At 37.7% G+C, this 17575-nt stretch overlaps 1 long non-coding RNA gene across 1 annotated transcript; it reads left to right on the top strand.

Moving 5' to 3' along the window:
- Positions 1-561: 561 nt before the first annotated feature.
- Positions 562-5123, top strand: LOC142085421 (uncharacterized). The gene is made up of 2 exons (XR_012674670.1): positions 562-2870; positions 3275-5123. It is a non-coding gene; the product is annotated as an uncharacterized LOC142085421 (long non-coding RNA).
- Positions 5124-17575: the final 12452 nt, after the last annotated feature.

Consider the following 17575-nt stretch of genomic DNA (forward strand, 5'->3'; position numbering starts at 1 on the left):
AGGAGAAAAAATTATAAAGGTCTCTTTAGATTCCTATCACTAGCAATTTTAAAATCAAGATTGGATATGCTCTAGTTCATACAAAAATGAATTCATGGAAATCTTATCATCTGTGTAACTGAAGGTCAGAATGGAATTGTTATTCTGGGACCTTCTGACATGAGACTCCGTTAAATGTTCATCTCGCCCAAAAGCAGACAAATTTTAGCCATTTTCTTTCACGGACTTGGGCAAGAGTGAGACAACTATGAAATCAACAACATAACTCCTCAGAATAGTGATCTTTTTAACTTATTTTTAGTTATGAAAAGATGCACAAATTGATAGCCCTCTTAAACTACTAGTAGGCTGATAGTTTATTTTTGAAAAATTTTTGTAGTTTTAAACTAATCAGTTACTTCTCTGCCAATTATCTTTGGTGCCTTTGCTGATACCAAAACAAGGGGTATTGCTGTGTTTTACTGAAGATATTCCCTACCCTTCAGTAAAATAAAAACCCAGAAGCATACTTTCTTAGCACATTTTGAAAAAAATAATTAGGCAAAAATCAAATCATTGTGCCTTTACTTACAAACGCAGAATGTAATAACCTGGGTCTTACGTTCCATTCAGTGAAGGGAAATGCTGACACTTAGCAATTTATGCCATAAAAAAAAAAAAAAGATAAAATATTAATCTAGCTTCGCCTTTAAGTGGGTAAAAACCTCTTTGGTTCAGCTGCTTCATTCTGAAATTTTGGCAGAAGGCTGATACATATGAGAGACGTCCATCCAGAGACTTCCAACCCTAGCAGAAGCTTAGGCAAGTGGCAGCACTTTTAGACTCTCTGCAAACTACTGTGCACCCCTAATCCTCAGTGGAGACAAGCAGCACAGATGAATAATTGAAGGATATTACGAGATAAGATCATATTGGCCTCATGTCTTACCAAATGACAAAACTACATTACCACTCAGAAAAAGTCTTGGAGAAGTTCTTTTGAAAAATTACATGCTTCCAAGTGCAGGGGGTTTACTCATTTATGTGTATGTTTTCTTTATTCCACATCTTGTACTTGGGTAGCAGAAGGAAGTTTGTGAGACATGTAAAACCAGCTCCAATAGACATGTGCAAGTAGAGCGGGGGATCTAATATTTTGTGGCACAAAACTGGTATTAAGGTCTCGTACAGGTCGTCCTGTTGGGCTGCCACTGTATAAAGGGCCAGTGGTTTGTTAAAAATGGAAAGAAAACTCCTAAAGAAAATCTTGTCTTTTGTTTTATTTTGTCCTTCACTGTGATTTTTGCACTATTTGAATATCGAGCTGAAGACGACTCTCTACCAATTTTCAGCAGCCTTTTACAAATGCATTCCTGACCTTTACAAATGAATGAATATTTGTCTGGAGGTTAGCTGAGTGTGCCATACCCAGATACATCTGCAAGTACTGTAAGCAGACACCGCTTCTGAAAATAGGATCCACAAAAGGTGTTGCTAAGTGAGTGTGTGTAAAAACATTTTTATGCAGTGCAGTTTAAAACCCTCTGTCTGGTATGGAAATCAGAGAAAGAAGAAATCATAAGTGTTCCTATAATTGCAAATAAACATTTGTAGTTATTTACACCTATCTTGAAAGGGAAAAATCTTTAGAGCTAGTTTATTTTGTGTGTATTAGAGCTGATAGCACTCACATTTATCTGTCTTCGTCTAGACACAATGAACCTAAAATGTTTCACAGTTATAGGGTTAACCTCCCCCCCATGTTTAGTAGGATAAAAAGTGTTAATAATCCACAGAATGCAGTAGGTGTTTACTATCATATTCTACTTCCTGTTACTGCAGTATAAAAAGAGTCACTGAGCTAATTACATTATATAAGGAAGACGTCAAGAACAAATATTAAAAGAAAATTGGTTTTGACTACAGTCTGTATTTATGCTGAAGTAATGATGAGTAATATGATTCAGGTTTCATTTGTTCAAAGTCCACAAGATAACGTGCATGCTCAGCAAAAGAAAAATATACATCCAGGCAACAGACTACTATGTGAAAGTAATTTCACACAGAATGACAACATATGAAGCTTGTTTTTTCACACTGGATGAACTTCTGGCTTACCATTGCTTGGCTGGTCTTCCTATTTTTGTCAGTAGCAGCATAGGAAAGTAAGCAAAATAAAACTAAAAGTTTGATGTCATTCTAAAAGCAAAGAGAAGCACGAGACAATGCCTGCTGTAAGCGCAATGTTCATTCTGGCACAACGCAAAGAAACTGCAAAATCATTTCACTGAAATTTTAATGACCTTCAATGAGAACACTGCTGTTTAATGGACTTTATGCAATGGTCTGAAGCTCATCCATTCACAATACAACTTTTCATGGGGTTGGCTTGGTTTGGTAATTTTCGTTATCACTTTACATCTGCCTCTTTTGAATGCTAGTGTAGATGCAGCTGATCAAAAATAACCTGGCTTGTGCTTGACTTTGTTCCAAGCCAGAAAGTGAAATGCACTGAGCACCAGAGAGGGACCTCTGTGGTAGTGTGAAGTCATGGTGAAGTAATGATGTCGAAAGGGCTGTCATAGTATTGGCTTTAGACATCCAAGCCTAGAAGTTCTCATCTCCAGGTGTTGAGTGTTATATCCTTCCTATCACTATTGTTACCCACACAAACCAAATGAATAATTTCTGTCTTCTGAATACTTTCAATGGAAACCAGGAAAGGAAAGTATTATTTTTTCTCTATTGCTGATCCAATTTTGGTCCTTGTCCTCAGTCAGGTCTACACTACCTTTGTTTTGACTTGACACCTGGGCCAACTTCTAGTGTTGGTGTCGTGTAAAGAGATATCTGCATTTCTAGTGTTGGACTGGACCAGAGCAGGGTTTCAGGTAATGTAGATGTATATGATATGAATTACTAGCTACTTCTTGCAGACATGTTTAATCCCTGGTTCTGAGTATTAGTATTTAATTTCTTAAAGTCAGGGCCTACTTTAAAAAAAAAGGCAATGAAGTCCTGAGCAAGATTTGCAAGAGAGAGCGGACAGTGGGCATGTTACTATCATAAATACATGATCTGAGGTATAAGAATTTAGTGCCACAAGACATCAAAAAAAGAAACAGTTGCACTTAAACAAAGGTGTATCTGGAGTAGCAGAGGGATGCACATCAATCCAATGAAGAAATGCAGTATAGAAGAGTGAGGAGGGAACTCGCAGGTAGAAAGAAGTTAGCAATATATCTGTGTGAAACTGTAAGCAAACAAACTAAAAAGCTTCTTTCTGTTCCTATAGGATTACCTGATGTAATCTAAAGCACAAAGCAGTCCACTTCAAGAAGAGATCGGTTGTCAGCTGAAGGTACTCTGCTCTCGAGAGTTCCAAAAGCAGGTTTCTGTCTTGCCATGCTTTACTTTTTGAAGGCCCCAATACAGCAGAATACTTAGGTAGGAACTTTATTTAGTATCTGAATGGAAGGGATATAAGAATGGCTTTAAATAGTTGGCTTAATCTGTGCTCTTCCAGAAAAGAAAAAGAGATGAGAAGAAAGTTTTCTGTTAATTTGTTGGCAGAACAATAATGTAAAACATCCTGAATATTGATATTGTCAGATTCCTCTGAAAAGTCCCACCTGTAGAACAACAGATATATTATATATATACACAAATACATATATATATATTTGTTGTATGTATTGTTGTTATATATGTGTGTGTGTGTATATATATCTCTAAAGAAATGGCAGATAAATACTGAGTGTCAGTGCCCTAGGAGCAAAGATAAGCATTTCACAGGTGAAATACTAAGAATGTTGATACGTCAATGTCAGAATCTCAACATCAGTTGTTCTCCCAAAATGGATTGTATTCAACTCCCTCAAAAAATCGGGGACCTTTTCTATTAGTTTAGTCATAGGCACTGACTTTAAGAAATTAAATACTAATACTCAGAATAAGGGATTAAACATTTTGATGTTTGCAAGACATAGCTGGTAATTGATACCACATAAATATACATTACCTGAAACCCTGCTCTACTCTTAAATACAATGAGGCAGTATGGTACAGATAGTATTTCAGTGAAATGAGTTATCAAGAAGTTAAAATATGTTTTCTGTGGCGTTTGTGATTGCTCTCTTAACCGAGATGACCTTCCTCTGGTACGTGTCTTCCAGTTGTATCACAAATGCCATTGAAGAGGGTGGGATAAAATCTGGACTTTTGCCTTTTTCTTTTTTCCATCTTTCTAAAAATACCGTTCCATTAATAGCATAGTATTTTCACAGACTGCCTATTTGTTGAGATGAAAAAGGGAACTCATGAAGCTACTTTGATGATAAAGTAGGCAGTTCTGCTAAATACAACAAAACTGACCATCCTTTTGATCTAATCAGTAATATTATTGCACGAGTGCTCAGGATGTCATGTCTTTGGCATACTTCCTTTTTTTCAGTTGTTTGATACCCTGATACCAAATGCTCTAGGCTGTCTGACATATTAGACACTGCAGTTCCTGATTGCACCAGTGATTTGTTGCTGCAGGACTTATCATCTGAGCCCTAAAAACTGAGGGTGCTTTAACCTGCTCTTTCCACAACTGTACATGCCCACTTGTCCTGGCCTGACTCAGTGGAGTTTTAACTCCAGCCCTGGACTTTTCCTGCTGGGCTGAATTGGTACTTCAGGAAGGAGCTCCTCTGCTCAATGTTTAAAATGCTGCTTTAGACAGTGGGGAAGAAGTGGCTAATTGTCAGAAACCACATACATTAAAGAGCCATCAAAAGGAGGGGCTGAGGAGGATTAATGCAAACAGGTGAAATATGCAAGAAAAGAAATAGGAACAAGGAGGAGACATGATAAAAAGAGAAAAGTCAAGAACAGCAAGAAAAGAACAGCAGAAGAAATAAAGGTTCAAAAAACAGAGAAAGAAAGGTTCAAAATTTAGGTTTTGATGAAGAAAGAAAGAAAAGTTTGATGAATGAAAAAGATGAGGTAAGAGAGGAAAATAGATAAAATGGATGATAAATGAGGAAAGGCAAGAGAGAAACGACAGTTCTAGGGAATACATGAAAATACATGATTGTCACCTCTGACATTCACATGCTTTTTCTCACTAAAAAAAAGGGAAGAAGGTGGTAGAAGACGTCAGCAATGTAAACCCACAAGACTAATTCATATCTAACACAATGTTTACTGGTATTTGGAAAATCCAAGTTCAAATCTACTTCTTGCCGACTTGGAGCAGGAATTTGATTGCAGTTCTTCTGCTGTGTGAGCACATTTCTACCACACAGTCAATGTTGCATCATGTCAAGATGCTGGACTAAGCTCTGAATGAAGTAGCGTTTGCGTGGGAAGCAACATAGCCACGTAACATAGCGTTGCACCCAAGCTAAGATACCCTGCCTTTCAGTAGGGTACTTAGCCTCTGTGGAACGCCAAAGAAGCATGGGCAAAGTGTTTCCAATGCCCAAGGAAGCTTCTTATGACATCCTTGTATGTTAGCACATTCTGAAGTATAGATGTAATTCCAGCTTTTTCTGTTGAAGCTGTTTTGCTTCCCAGGAATACTTTAGTGCTCTCAAAGCTACAGAGCGTGTGAGAATGACGGTTTAGATTTTGAGCCAGTGAATCCTTGCATACCGATAACAATCACAAATACAATGGGTTTTTCTGTATAAAATGAAAGTATGCTTATCCAAATCAGTTTGCAAGACTGGAAGCTTTGAAAAAATTTGCAAGTTCCACTTTATGGAACCATTTTGAATAACTTTTAATTCACATGACAAATGTTTTAAGAATTGAACATTTTCATCATTAAATGACATTTTATTTTAAATTAAAATAAAATATGTTTTCTAAATGCATGACAATAAAGCTTGATGCTTTAGCTACCCATACTTGTTCCTCTGAGAAAATAAAGTCTCAAATACCCCAAATTCCACACTCTGGAGCAATTTAGGTCTCCTTAGAGATCACAGTTTGAACTACAAATGCAATAAGGGCTGCATCCTGCTGTAACTGAAATCCTTCCTAAGTCTACTTCTGCTTTTCAATCTCTCTAATTTTTCATTAGATCAAGAGTCACACATTTTTGTTGGCAGTAAAGCAATTCCAATTTGAACTGCCTTCTGTCTTCAATAGGAATTTTCCCAAAGTACAGAAATAAAAATGTAAAACTTTGCTGTGTTTCATTACTTTCATTCTTTTGAACATTGCTTCTCTGAAAGCTCTGTGTGAAATTATTAGAAGACAGGTTTTGAAATGCTTGTGAAAGTAGATGCATATATGGGACTCAAAGGGCCTTATTTAAAAAAGAAATTTGCCAGTTACCCAGATCTCTGGTTGGTTATGCCCATTCAAGGATACAGAATCCATCATTCGTATGATTATTTTTACATCTGAACTTTTTTTTATACTAGATAGACTTGAAACTTTCAGGGTCATTTGCCCAGCATGTAGTTGAATGTCCTGTGCTATAGATTCCAATTAGCAAGACCATGTTCAATGGTCCTACACCACCAATGCTGTCTAACTGCTTTCCACTTGGCTTTATATGTTTCTTCTTTGTTGCAGCTGCAACCAGGTCTATCTACCCTTTGATAGAAAAATTTCAATTACCCCAGGGAGAAGCTTTTAGCTTTATTAAGCATTGAAGTCTACACATTTGTTCTTCTGTTGAAGAGCAGTTCAAAAGGAGAGTTTCTGAGGAAGTAATCTGATAAATTAGGATAAATCTTGTGGACTTTCACTGCTAATGTTTTTCCTGTAACCTGAGCCTAAGAATCTGCCAACTCAATGTACAGTTAAGCATTTCTTTAACACTTTTAGCCCCTGACAGATGTTTCTTATACTTTACAAGTAAATGGCTCTTCAGTGTTTTTTGAGACTGCTGTGCTCACAGCATAAAACTGATGTCACAGAAGGCTGGATAGCTGTACTCTAGCCTTGATAGACAGTGACAGAAAACTGTTCCCATCTGGTAGCTTTCTATTGGCCTCTGAGTAAACTAATGGTTTCCTTTCTTAGATGATGGGTGTCAACTCATCATCTCCTTGTTGCCAAGAGTAACTTTAGTTATCTAAGAAAAAGCAAGGACTGCGTACATCAGATCTCTAATCTGCCCTCACTTTGTTGTGATTGGCCTCTTAGGGGAGTGTGGTGGCCAAGCGACATGGAATAAAGCTAGCAATAACACTGTTGTAAGTCACATCTCTTTGTAGATAAAAAACGGAGCTTCTCTTCCTAATGCTGTCAATTTGTATTTTACTTCATTGGTGGGTTCATTTATGCAAGTAAATAAGGCTGTCATTTATGCTTCTTAATGTTGGAAAATTCCACAAAAGTTTCATGTCACTGGTTTGAAATCAAATCTTTCATTATTGTCTGTATCTTGCAAATTAATTTATTACTGTATTTGAAGTCCTAAATGCCTCTTGAGAGAGCTGAACATACTGTCTAACAATCTACCCATAAAGAGCAAACATGAGTTACACATTTGAAGATTATCTTTCAGTTGTATGGAAATCCTGTCACTCTTGCTTTTCTCTTTAAGCTTCATATAATAAAGCATTTCTTTCTGTTTTCAGAAAAGTTTTGGTTCTTCCTCACTCATCCCTGTTCTGTGTGACAGAGGAAAATGGCACATTACATTGAGTCTGTGAAAAGGGCATGGAACTAAATGAAATTAATATCACCAAATTAGAAGAACACTAGAGTTCTTGGATGGAATGTATTTTTCTAGGAATCCTCAGTAAAGACTGAGGAGGAAACAAATAACCATGGATAGAATCCTCCAAACCTACAATCCCACATAAGTCTGAAGCTATGGCATGTCCTTTTTTGAGCGCTATTAAGTAACAGCCACTATCAGTTTCAAACACAGGTAGTAGAATTTACATAAGCAAATCTCATCTGGCTAAATACTGCCCTATAAATATACATATTATAATCTGTTATTAACACACAAGATTATATTGTCATAATACATCAAAATATTACAACCAGGGATTTTGAATGAATTATCACTCTTCATTCCTGTGCATCTATCATAAGGCCAATATGCCACCTGCATCTCTTTTACAAGACACATACATCCTCTACTGTCCCTCTGGACAGAGGCATTTCAATTTTTTCTCAGCAACTCAACTAACAACAAATACTTCCACTAAAACCAAAACAAAATTGAAAATAAAAGAAAAGAAAATCCCCAAACTGTTTGCTCTCTCTTAGGAAAACACTGTTTCATGGTGCCATAAAAATATTAAGACAGAGGAAAAATAATTAAGATTACAGAAATTAATTCTATATCAAAGTCCACAGAAGGACTCGTGTTGACATCAAAGCTTTGGCTTCTCTTTGATAATGAGATTACACATCATACTTGATTTTCTATGTATTCTTCTCTGCAGAGTAGATGTATTACCACTGTCAATGATTCTGCACAAAATTCAATCAGTTTAAAAGCAAAGGATATATTTTTTGTACTACTAGGTTTGGAAAACCTGCAACCCAAGAGCTGACACCATAACCCTGGAGTTGAAACGGTAGTTAGAGCTTGTGTCTCCAGTGTTTCATCATATTGTGCATACATAATATTTTAGGCTTTCACTACCAGTCAGTCAAGACCTCTGCCTTTCAAATTTCAACTTACATAATCTATCCCGCTTCATTCAATACATTTGTACACACATAATTACATGAAACTTAGTAAACAATTCCATTGACAGGACAAAAAAGTGGAAAAATTGCTGTCTCACTCTCTCACCTGCTTGGGTCTGGGAGAATTAGCTGGAGTACAATGCAGTTAGAAAGCAGTAGATAAGACTGAACATAAAGAAAGGGTTAACTTCTTTATGAAAAAAACATCTCTCTGCCTATCTCCTAATCAGAATAGAAATAGCATCATGAAACAAATACCAAATCTTACTTTGATACTCTCCATTTTCTGGATAGTCTGGTAATATAGTCTGGTGACATTTTGACATGTAACCTTTTAAGAGAAGACTTGGAAATCTGTAAGGGAGTGTTGGGCTCAGATGCCAAGTCACTATTCCAAAGTTCAAGCTCTATGTTGCTGAATCAGTCATTGCTAATACTGATGTTTACAGCATTAAGAGAGAGAAAGTACTGGAGGAAAGTCTTGCAGGTGCCAGACAGAGAGAAGTCTATATTAAGACTTATGCTGAATTGTTAATTTTTAGTTATCAGCAAAACCAAGCTAAGAATCTGCGTGCTCAGCTGAGAACGTTATTGGTGCAGCTTGTTCATGCCTCAAAGATAACAGTTGCTTTCAGTATGAAATGCTAAGATTTTTTTCTCCTAGGTTTGAGCTCTTCAGTTCAAAACATACTGCTCAAACGTGGTTACTAAACAAGGAATGAAATTTTTGATGTTTACGTCAGTGTAAGATCTACTGAATTTTCTGGGATTTCGAGTGACTCAGTGCTCCCTGTGTGCATTGAGAGGAGAGGTTTTTTTTTAAAAAGCATTTAAAATTCACTAAGTGGAAACCATAATGTTCATTAATGCTGAATCCAAGGTGTGAAGCTCAGCAGAATATGGACTGAAGAAGATCATCATCTCAGTCAGGGTACATCTGACCTGTAGCTGGAGAAGGCCAACTTCATTCTTAATAAGTGAAAACACTACAGTCCAATGTGGTATAGCAGACAGCTCTTACGCTGGAATTGGCCCATAAGGTATTTCCATCCTAGCTCCAGCCTTTCCTCTTCCCTGCCCAGACCTTTTGCCTACGTCTTCCTCCTCCCTTCTGCGGCAGCCTTCTACAGATGCAGAAAATGAGGTCTAGTAGCAGGGACTTCCAGGGGAGATGGAAGCTGACTGATGGGTGAAGAGAAGAGTATCGCTGCTTACGCCGTGGAGGTGATGGTAAACTGTTGAGGAGGTGAGTGAAGTGCTGCTGTCTGGGCCAGTGTGTAGAGGTTGAAGCCTGCTTGGGCAGGTTAGACAGGGCAGGAGAGCTGCTGCCTGATGAGGCAGCGAAGGTGGCTTTGACTGCTGTGTGAAAGAGGATGACAGCTGCTTGCTGGGAGAGGGGACGCAGGCGGGAGGAGGGGGTATAGGTTACAGGGCTTTGTAAAGCAGAGATCCAACTCACAACTACGAAGGCTGCACATCTCCGCTTTGCATTATCACACAACAGCAAAAAGCAGGTGAAGGAGGCTTCAAAAGAGCAGAACAGCTCTATCAGAAACTTTATGCTGATCAATATGACAGATTATTTCTTTCAGCACAGTGCTTTCACCCAAATGGTACTTTCTCTTCCTGATACAATGATTATAATTTTATTTGAGTAACTTTTATTTCATGGACTTCTAATGAAAGATCCTGTCATAGTCATCTATACCAGGGAACAGTTTAGTTTATCTTCACAAAAGTCGTCCACACTACATAACGTTCACACACTATTAAGCAAACATCTCTTTATTAATCAAATATTAGTTGGAGAATTTCCCTGCTCTTAGTGATATTTCCAAGGCACTAACATTAGAGAATATCCACCAGAGGCAGACTGAGCTGCTGGTGAATCACTTTCTTTAGGATTATTTATGGTTACACAGTGTGAGGCTGTGAATGGGGGTGCCTATGTGTCAGAAATCACAGGAATGATCTACAAAGCGTATGAAAAAAATAATTAAAAAAGTGCTGGAGAACACTTCAAAGAAGCCAGGTTCTGCTGCAAGGATTCAGTGACAATCTCAGCCGGTGCTTTTCAGCATCTTCAGTCATTGTCTCATTTCAGGAAATTAAGACACCTCTATGCTTGATCATTATAGTAGTTCACAAAGCAAGGAGTAATTTATGTCTCTCTGGCTAACGATGGTACCTCACAGGCTGAGAGGACCACTTCAATGAAGTGGCATTGTATCAGTGAGCCGGGCACTCATGCACATGCAGAAAATATTTTGTCTTAATGCATTTTTTCCTCTCCAAAGAAAACATACAGTCTATAGCCTTCTTGTATCATTCCTCTTCCTGCATTACTCCACTTCAAGATGTGCTGTCTACAACATGTCTTCAGTCCTTTCTCCATACAACTAAACAGTAGGTAAGTCTATTATAGTCTCAGGCACAGGAACTCCCCTCTAAAGAAATATTCAAAGTCATTGCAATGAAGAGGAAATAAACAAAACAATGAACCCTGCTAATTAGTCTCTTGCAGTATATAGCTGCTATTCAGCTGACAAATTAAATGGTGGGCAGAAAATAACAGTACTACTATTACTGTATATATTAATATTACTATGGAGACTGCAGCAGCAGACCTTGCCCTCATCCCATCAGCAACATTAGCTGGCACCAGCTAATGGGATGTCTACTATCAAGAGTTGTCCAAGCCTTAAAAGAATCTATTCAAAGCAGAGAAGGAACAGAGAGATGTTACCCAGGTGAAGGATACAACGCCCTTACTTTCACTGTGCTTTTTCATCCCACCAGTAAAGCAGCTTTGTCTGTGAATCTGGCTACAGCATGGAGGGAGTAAAAGAGAGAATGTGCACATACACATCTTGCAAAATTAATGCCACAGTGTTAAGTTCAACAGAAATCTCATTTTAATACGAAAAAATGCTATTTCCATGGAATCACTGTCTCCCTGGAACAACCCCGCCAGCAGGTACTTGTACCTACAGGAGAAGTGGCTAAGCTATGTCTAATCCTCAGAAGACTCTGATCTCATACACATCGCTGGCTTGCGACCATGAAGTTACATAAGACTGCCAAAGACATAAAGCTTGTGGCATGCTTCACAGTCCAAGTGGCACCTGGTATTCACCAGAAAACAGAAACCTCAGCACATCTAATTGCAGAGCTTCAGAGCAGTCTGTGCAGCCCAGTGAATGGGCTTCTTTTTGCATTGTGAAGAAAGCCTGTAGCGAGAAGCACAGCACCAGCACCACCACTGGGTTCTGGGATTACTTCACCTCTTCTTCCAAGAGACTATAAGAACAGAGAACAGAAGAGTTGCAAATTTTTTGCAATCTTCAATATTTGCTTTTTCCTTTATCTACTTTAATCCTCGCTTTTTCTTGGTGAGAGACATCCCAAGTATTTTTAATGTAATTCTAGGATTTGAAAATGCAGTTAGGCCGGTTCATTACAAGCAACTATCGTTTATCTGGGAAAAGTGCCAGAAAACTTTGTAATAGTTTTAAGTAGTCTGAAACAATAGGTGGATGAGTTGGGTCTCTCACATAGTCCTACTCATAGATCATACTAACAGATCACAGTCAGTCATCTCACTCATCCAGATTTGTACCTTTGAACAAGGCACACTCTCAAAATATGTCAAAGGAATCACCTCCATAGTGTGACCCTACCATGGCACTGGGCAACAATCTGTTTCTGACAAAATGTGCTCCTAACACAAATAAAATTGGACCAAGTGATACCCTTCTTAACCCTCAAGAAGCCTTCGAGACTGAGGATAATACACCAGCCAACTGGAGAAAGTGAGTGCCCCATTTTCCTTAAGTCCATCCTCTATCTCGGCAGTAAACTCAATTCTTTTTTCCCCCCATACTGAAAATAATCTCTTCCTACACTGGATTTCCCTTAATATTCAGTGTTTACCCTTGGTGATGCATTACACGGCCTATCATGCAGTCTCTGGTGGATTCTTTTTGCCATGACAGCAGTAAAATTATTCAGGGTGGACACCTGCAACAATCTGAACAAACTTGCTATACGTAAATAATTCTGTTTATATAACCTTACCTGGCAGGTAATGATTTGAATATGAAGGTATTCCTGGACTGCTTGAGCTTTTCATCCAGGTGGGACCTTGTCTCCATTAGGAGAGGAAAAAGCAGGGGAGCTGAGGTTATGTGGTTCCACCTCCAGTCCCTCCTACTTCTACCTCCAGATCAGCCTTCTGCTGAGCTGGCATCTATGATGCTTTCTGTTCAAACAATATTCATCATGGGTTTTACCAAAACTTTGTATAATCTAAAGCAAATGCCTTCTTTTCACCTCAGAGTCCTTTGACCAGACTTACACATACGAAGTCCGTCTGAACTAATATATGCAAAACCTTATAATTTAAAGACTGAACACATGATATGATTAGTGTTACTGCCTGCTCTTGCAAAATCTGTAATTCTCCTAACACACAAAAGCAAGATCCATGACAGGTATGCACAGGCACAGATTTTTAAGGGTCAGTATACTACACCCAGCTGGAGAGGTGCTGTCATTTATGTTTTCTGCACATCAGTTCTCCATTAGTAAAACCCAGAATGTTCTAAGACTGGTGAAAAGTAGCCTTACTTCAGAAGTGATTTACCTCTAATTGTACATGATATTTAACAATCATTGTTAGGCTTTTTTCTTCTTTTTTGGTGGGAAAGTGCCTAACGAAATTGCATTTTGACCTCTCCAACTTTAAACTGCAAAAACTTGAAGGGGCTGCATATTTGGACACAGCATGAATACAATGAATCTTACTTTTCTGTATTTTGTGATGCTGCTGCCATCTAGAGTATAAAAGTAATATCGTGTCAAGAAACACTATCAGCAGTAGTTAATTAATGGATTTTGTATTAACAGTAAGCAAGTATAATCATAATCATACATTTTTCTCTATTTTGTTCCACTGCTGCCACCTAGAGTTATAGAACAAGTATATTATTTTTCTAACTACAGCTATTTAATTAGTGGGTATTTATATTTGTGGGTGATACCTTACTTTTCCACAATTTTCTCATTGCTTTGGGTTTCTCTTTGTCCTGAGTATCAGTATAACCCAAGTATTGCATCTAATGTTCTCTTTTAAAAAAATTAACAAAGTGGTTAAGCCAAATAATTAATTTATTGTGATTTTAGGTTTTTAAAGGTAATTGTTAAATAAGATTACATATGAAGAAAATATCTTAGATCAACTGACATTTTTCTTCCCTGGTTGCAGGACATCATTCATCATAAAAATTAGACTTAATATTCATATGAGACCCCCTAATCAGAATTAATAGGGGAAAAAATAGGCTGCCATTGTCATTAACGATGACAGACAGCTGCTCTTACCACTGTAAAAAACCCCAAGATTTTACAGAACCTTTTTTTTTTGTGGCACAGAAAGCAACACACATGCCTTGGGGACTATAAAACAATCACTAAAAGAAAATAATGAATAATAGGTTACCAAATCTGCAGTCACTAGTGCATGTGACCTCTTTGTATATTTGAAGGTTCAAAAGAAGACTCCTTTGATGCCTAGTAGGTAACTACAGAAATTCCTGGAAGAAATCCTAGGCATTCTTGTTCTTTTAGCCTATTTAATTTTTAGAGAGCTTTGGATGACTGCACTGGAGGTAACAGCAACCCTCCAAGATCAAACATCCACCAACTCTTTACCTGGATTGTTCCTTCCTCTTTGCTGATGTAATCACTTTCATTATCCCTCTTCAGGTGGCCGCGACAGCTTACTTTGTTGGGAATCCTTAGCTTGTCATGTCTAGTGGAAACAGTAGCACTTTCTATATCTTTGTTTGACAGCTCTATTACAGTGCCTCAAAACTCAGAAATTTAATACATAGGCCTCCTCAATAACTTTAATGGCAAATTTCATGAAAAAATCCTTTTCTTGGACTTTGATCACAGAACTTTCTCTAGCTGGCTGTTCTTGGTTCCTAGTTCCTCTAGCTGTGCCCCTTGCCTTCTTTCACCTACCTATGAAGTAAAGCCGATGTCCTGGTTTTGTCTTTTCAAACTATCTTTATGAAAACTAGTCACAGCTCTTGTCACAATGGCTTCACCTTAATAGCAACATGAAAGTCACACATGCTTCTGTATATCCTCCAAATAGCTCACCCCAGGAAAACTGCTGCAGATAACACAGGTAGCCAAATGAAGCAAGGTTTTATTCTCAGGTTGGTGTCATTTGTCTTTTTGGTTGTAACATGGAAACTTTTGAATAATACATCTAATCAGTTCCACAATTTCTCAAAGAATGTCCTAGGCATAAATGCATGGGTATTTACAGATTTAAGCAGAATCAAATGAGAAAGAAAGCTAAACAGGGAATATATGAAGTTCAGATACAGGGCTGGCAGAACCAGAAGCTTCAATATGATCTGTAATTGTCTACAGATTAAAGTGATTAACAGCATGCAGTATAACAACAAAATATCTCATCTCTGCTTGTCTTCTCACTGTAGGAATAAGAGAATTAATAATGGTGTGAAAGATAGGTCTGGAGGAAAGAGCCACAAGAGTCCAATATGTATAAAGGATGAAGAGCAAATGGTATGGGGATGGAAAGAGCCCCTGTGAGGCTGGAAGGAAGGACTCACAATGGCAATGTCCAGGCATTGGGAGGGCACCCACAGTGTCTGACACAATGAAGAAGAGGGGCGCTTCAGGGCGTTCCTGAAAATTTAACAGAGCGGGAAGGTGGTGGATAGGACCTTTGCAAGCTAGCTAGACAAATATAAAAATCGCTTACTGCAAGGAAAGGCCTAAAAAGCAGTCTCCTGAAGTATTCATCACCCTGAATAGTGATTACCATATGAGATTATACAAGAAAAATAATCCAATGCAAGCTTAGAAATAGCCTTTGTGTTAAAGGTATAACAGAAGCATTGGCAATAGGCTGTTGTTACCTCCTAACCTCAGCTATATCTGAATAATGATAAAAAAAAAATGTGTAAACCTCATAATCACTACTTCCAGTAGCTATTATAACCTCTCACTCACACTGTCTATATCCTCGTAGACTAATCCTGAATTTTGTCGCAGGAGCTTCGATTCTTCCTGTAAAATTGACCCAGGGGTGAATGATAATACATGACTTTTATGAGCATGGACTATCTGTTATCTTCCTGGGTTAGGAAATTTATCTTTTTTTTCAGCTTGAAATAGGGGTCATTTGTTATCATGTTTCGTTTGGTCTGTGGTGACAATCATTTTGGGACCTCTTGTTTTTGTTAGGTATTGGCAACATTTTTCTTTTCCTTTGGCCTCTAAGTCTCAGATCTGGTAATTCTGATAAGTGATACTCTCAGTTTAAGAAAAAGGTATTATGTTGCTGATACTTTGTTGGTTTTTTTTAAAAATCAATTTCTCTGGTATTTATGCTGATTTTTCTTCTAGTACTTGTGACCATAAAAGCCAGGGTGTATTATACTTCCACTGGTATAACAGAGAATAACAAAAATGAGGCAGTTGTAACTTGTAAACCATTATCTATGAACTTGCATGGAATCCCATCTTGGTCAAAGTATGATAAGCCTTTGTTATTCAGCATATTCTATTATAACTCAATATTTAAAAATGAGAATTGATCAGAAGATTGCAGCACTGGGTGATCATCTAGCAGAAAGATTCATCCTGTGTAAGCTTCTTGAGGGGTTTTTGTGCTTTGTTAGACTTAAAAAATAGTAATTTGTTTCTGTAACTTCCTTAAGGTATTTTCTTGTGCTAGTCCTCCTTTTAGCATGTCAGTCATACTGTCCTCAAGCTCCAGCCTGAGTGGAACATGTAACTGGTCGTTGCCCAGGTACTTCAGCATGTAATGGTCCTTTTTAAAGGCTCACCTTGTTCTGTGCACCTGTCCCTTCCTTTTGGTGCTCTGATGAATTTGCCAGTGAATACAACTTCTGTGTAGTTAGTATAGCTAATCCTTTTCTGACATTTAGTCCCTGTTATGTCTAGTACAGTCTGTCTCTCAAAGTGTGGGACTAATTAGCTTAACTTCAGATAAGCAGTCCAGAGATAATTACTTATTCTTCTTCTAGAACCCTAAAGATTCAGGTTATGGCATTTTGATGGCTTTTAATTGCTGCGCTGGGTTAAAGCTAAAGAGAAAATTTGGAAAGAGGTATCTACTAAGAATGGACGTAACACTTCTGAACCTCCTTTACTAAGTTGGTTCTACTCAAACTAATGGGTTTTTTTTTTTTGTAAAATAACAATACTTCTGCATTTCAAAATGCACTCATGGTATCTGCCACTATCTTTGGATCCTCATCTTGTTCTTTCAACAGTGAGCTTATTATTATCTTAGAAGATGTCTGAATTTATTCACTATTATTTTAACCACTTAGCTTTCTTTTGGTGTTAACAGTTCAGCACAATGGAATTTATATCAATGTGTTACCTTTTGCTAAAAGCACACAAAGAACTTAATGAAATGCTTAAGAGATTTAAGAAAAGCATTTGAATCCCAATCAGCAGACAAGGTCTACCCAATACACATAGTTGGTAGTTTGATTCTGCAGCCTGCTCTTCAATCCAAATTCACATGGGATCCCTGTTGCATTGTTTCAAGTGCTATTTTCATCTTCTTGTAATGTGATTCAAAATGGTTCAGACATAAGAGTTCCCATTCTGTTTACATTATTAAACAAGCATAGCTTTTGCTTTTGACAGTAAGTGGTCAGGCTCATAATGCCTTTAGTAATTATCTTTCACTGAATACCAATATTTATTTTGAAATTTACATCCAGGAACTAATCAGGTACAAAATCCTGCTTTGAACATGTATTTAGAGCCTCAGAGAGAACTGCTCCCATGTGACCACAGCTTTGTCCTCAAGCTGTTTGTTCATATATGTCTGTTTGCTCTTATACCTTAACAA

Source organism: Calonectris borealis, chromosome 9 (genome assembly GCF_964195595.1).
Source record: "Calonectris borealis chromosome 9, bCalBor7.hap1.2, whole genome shotgun sequence".
In the NCBI taxonomy this organism is placed as follows: domain Eukaryota; kingdom Metazoa; phylum Chordata; class Aves; order Procellariiformes; family Procellariidae; genus Calonectris; species Calonectris borealis.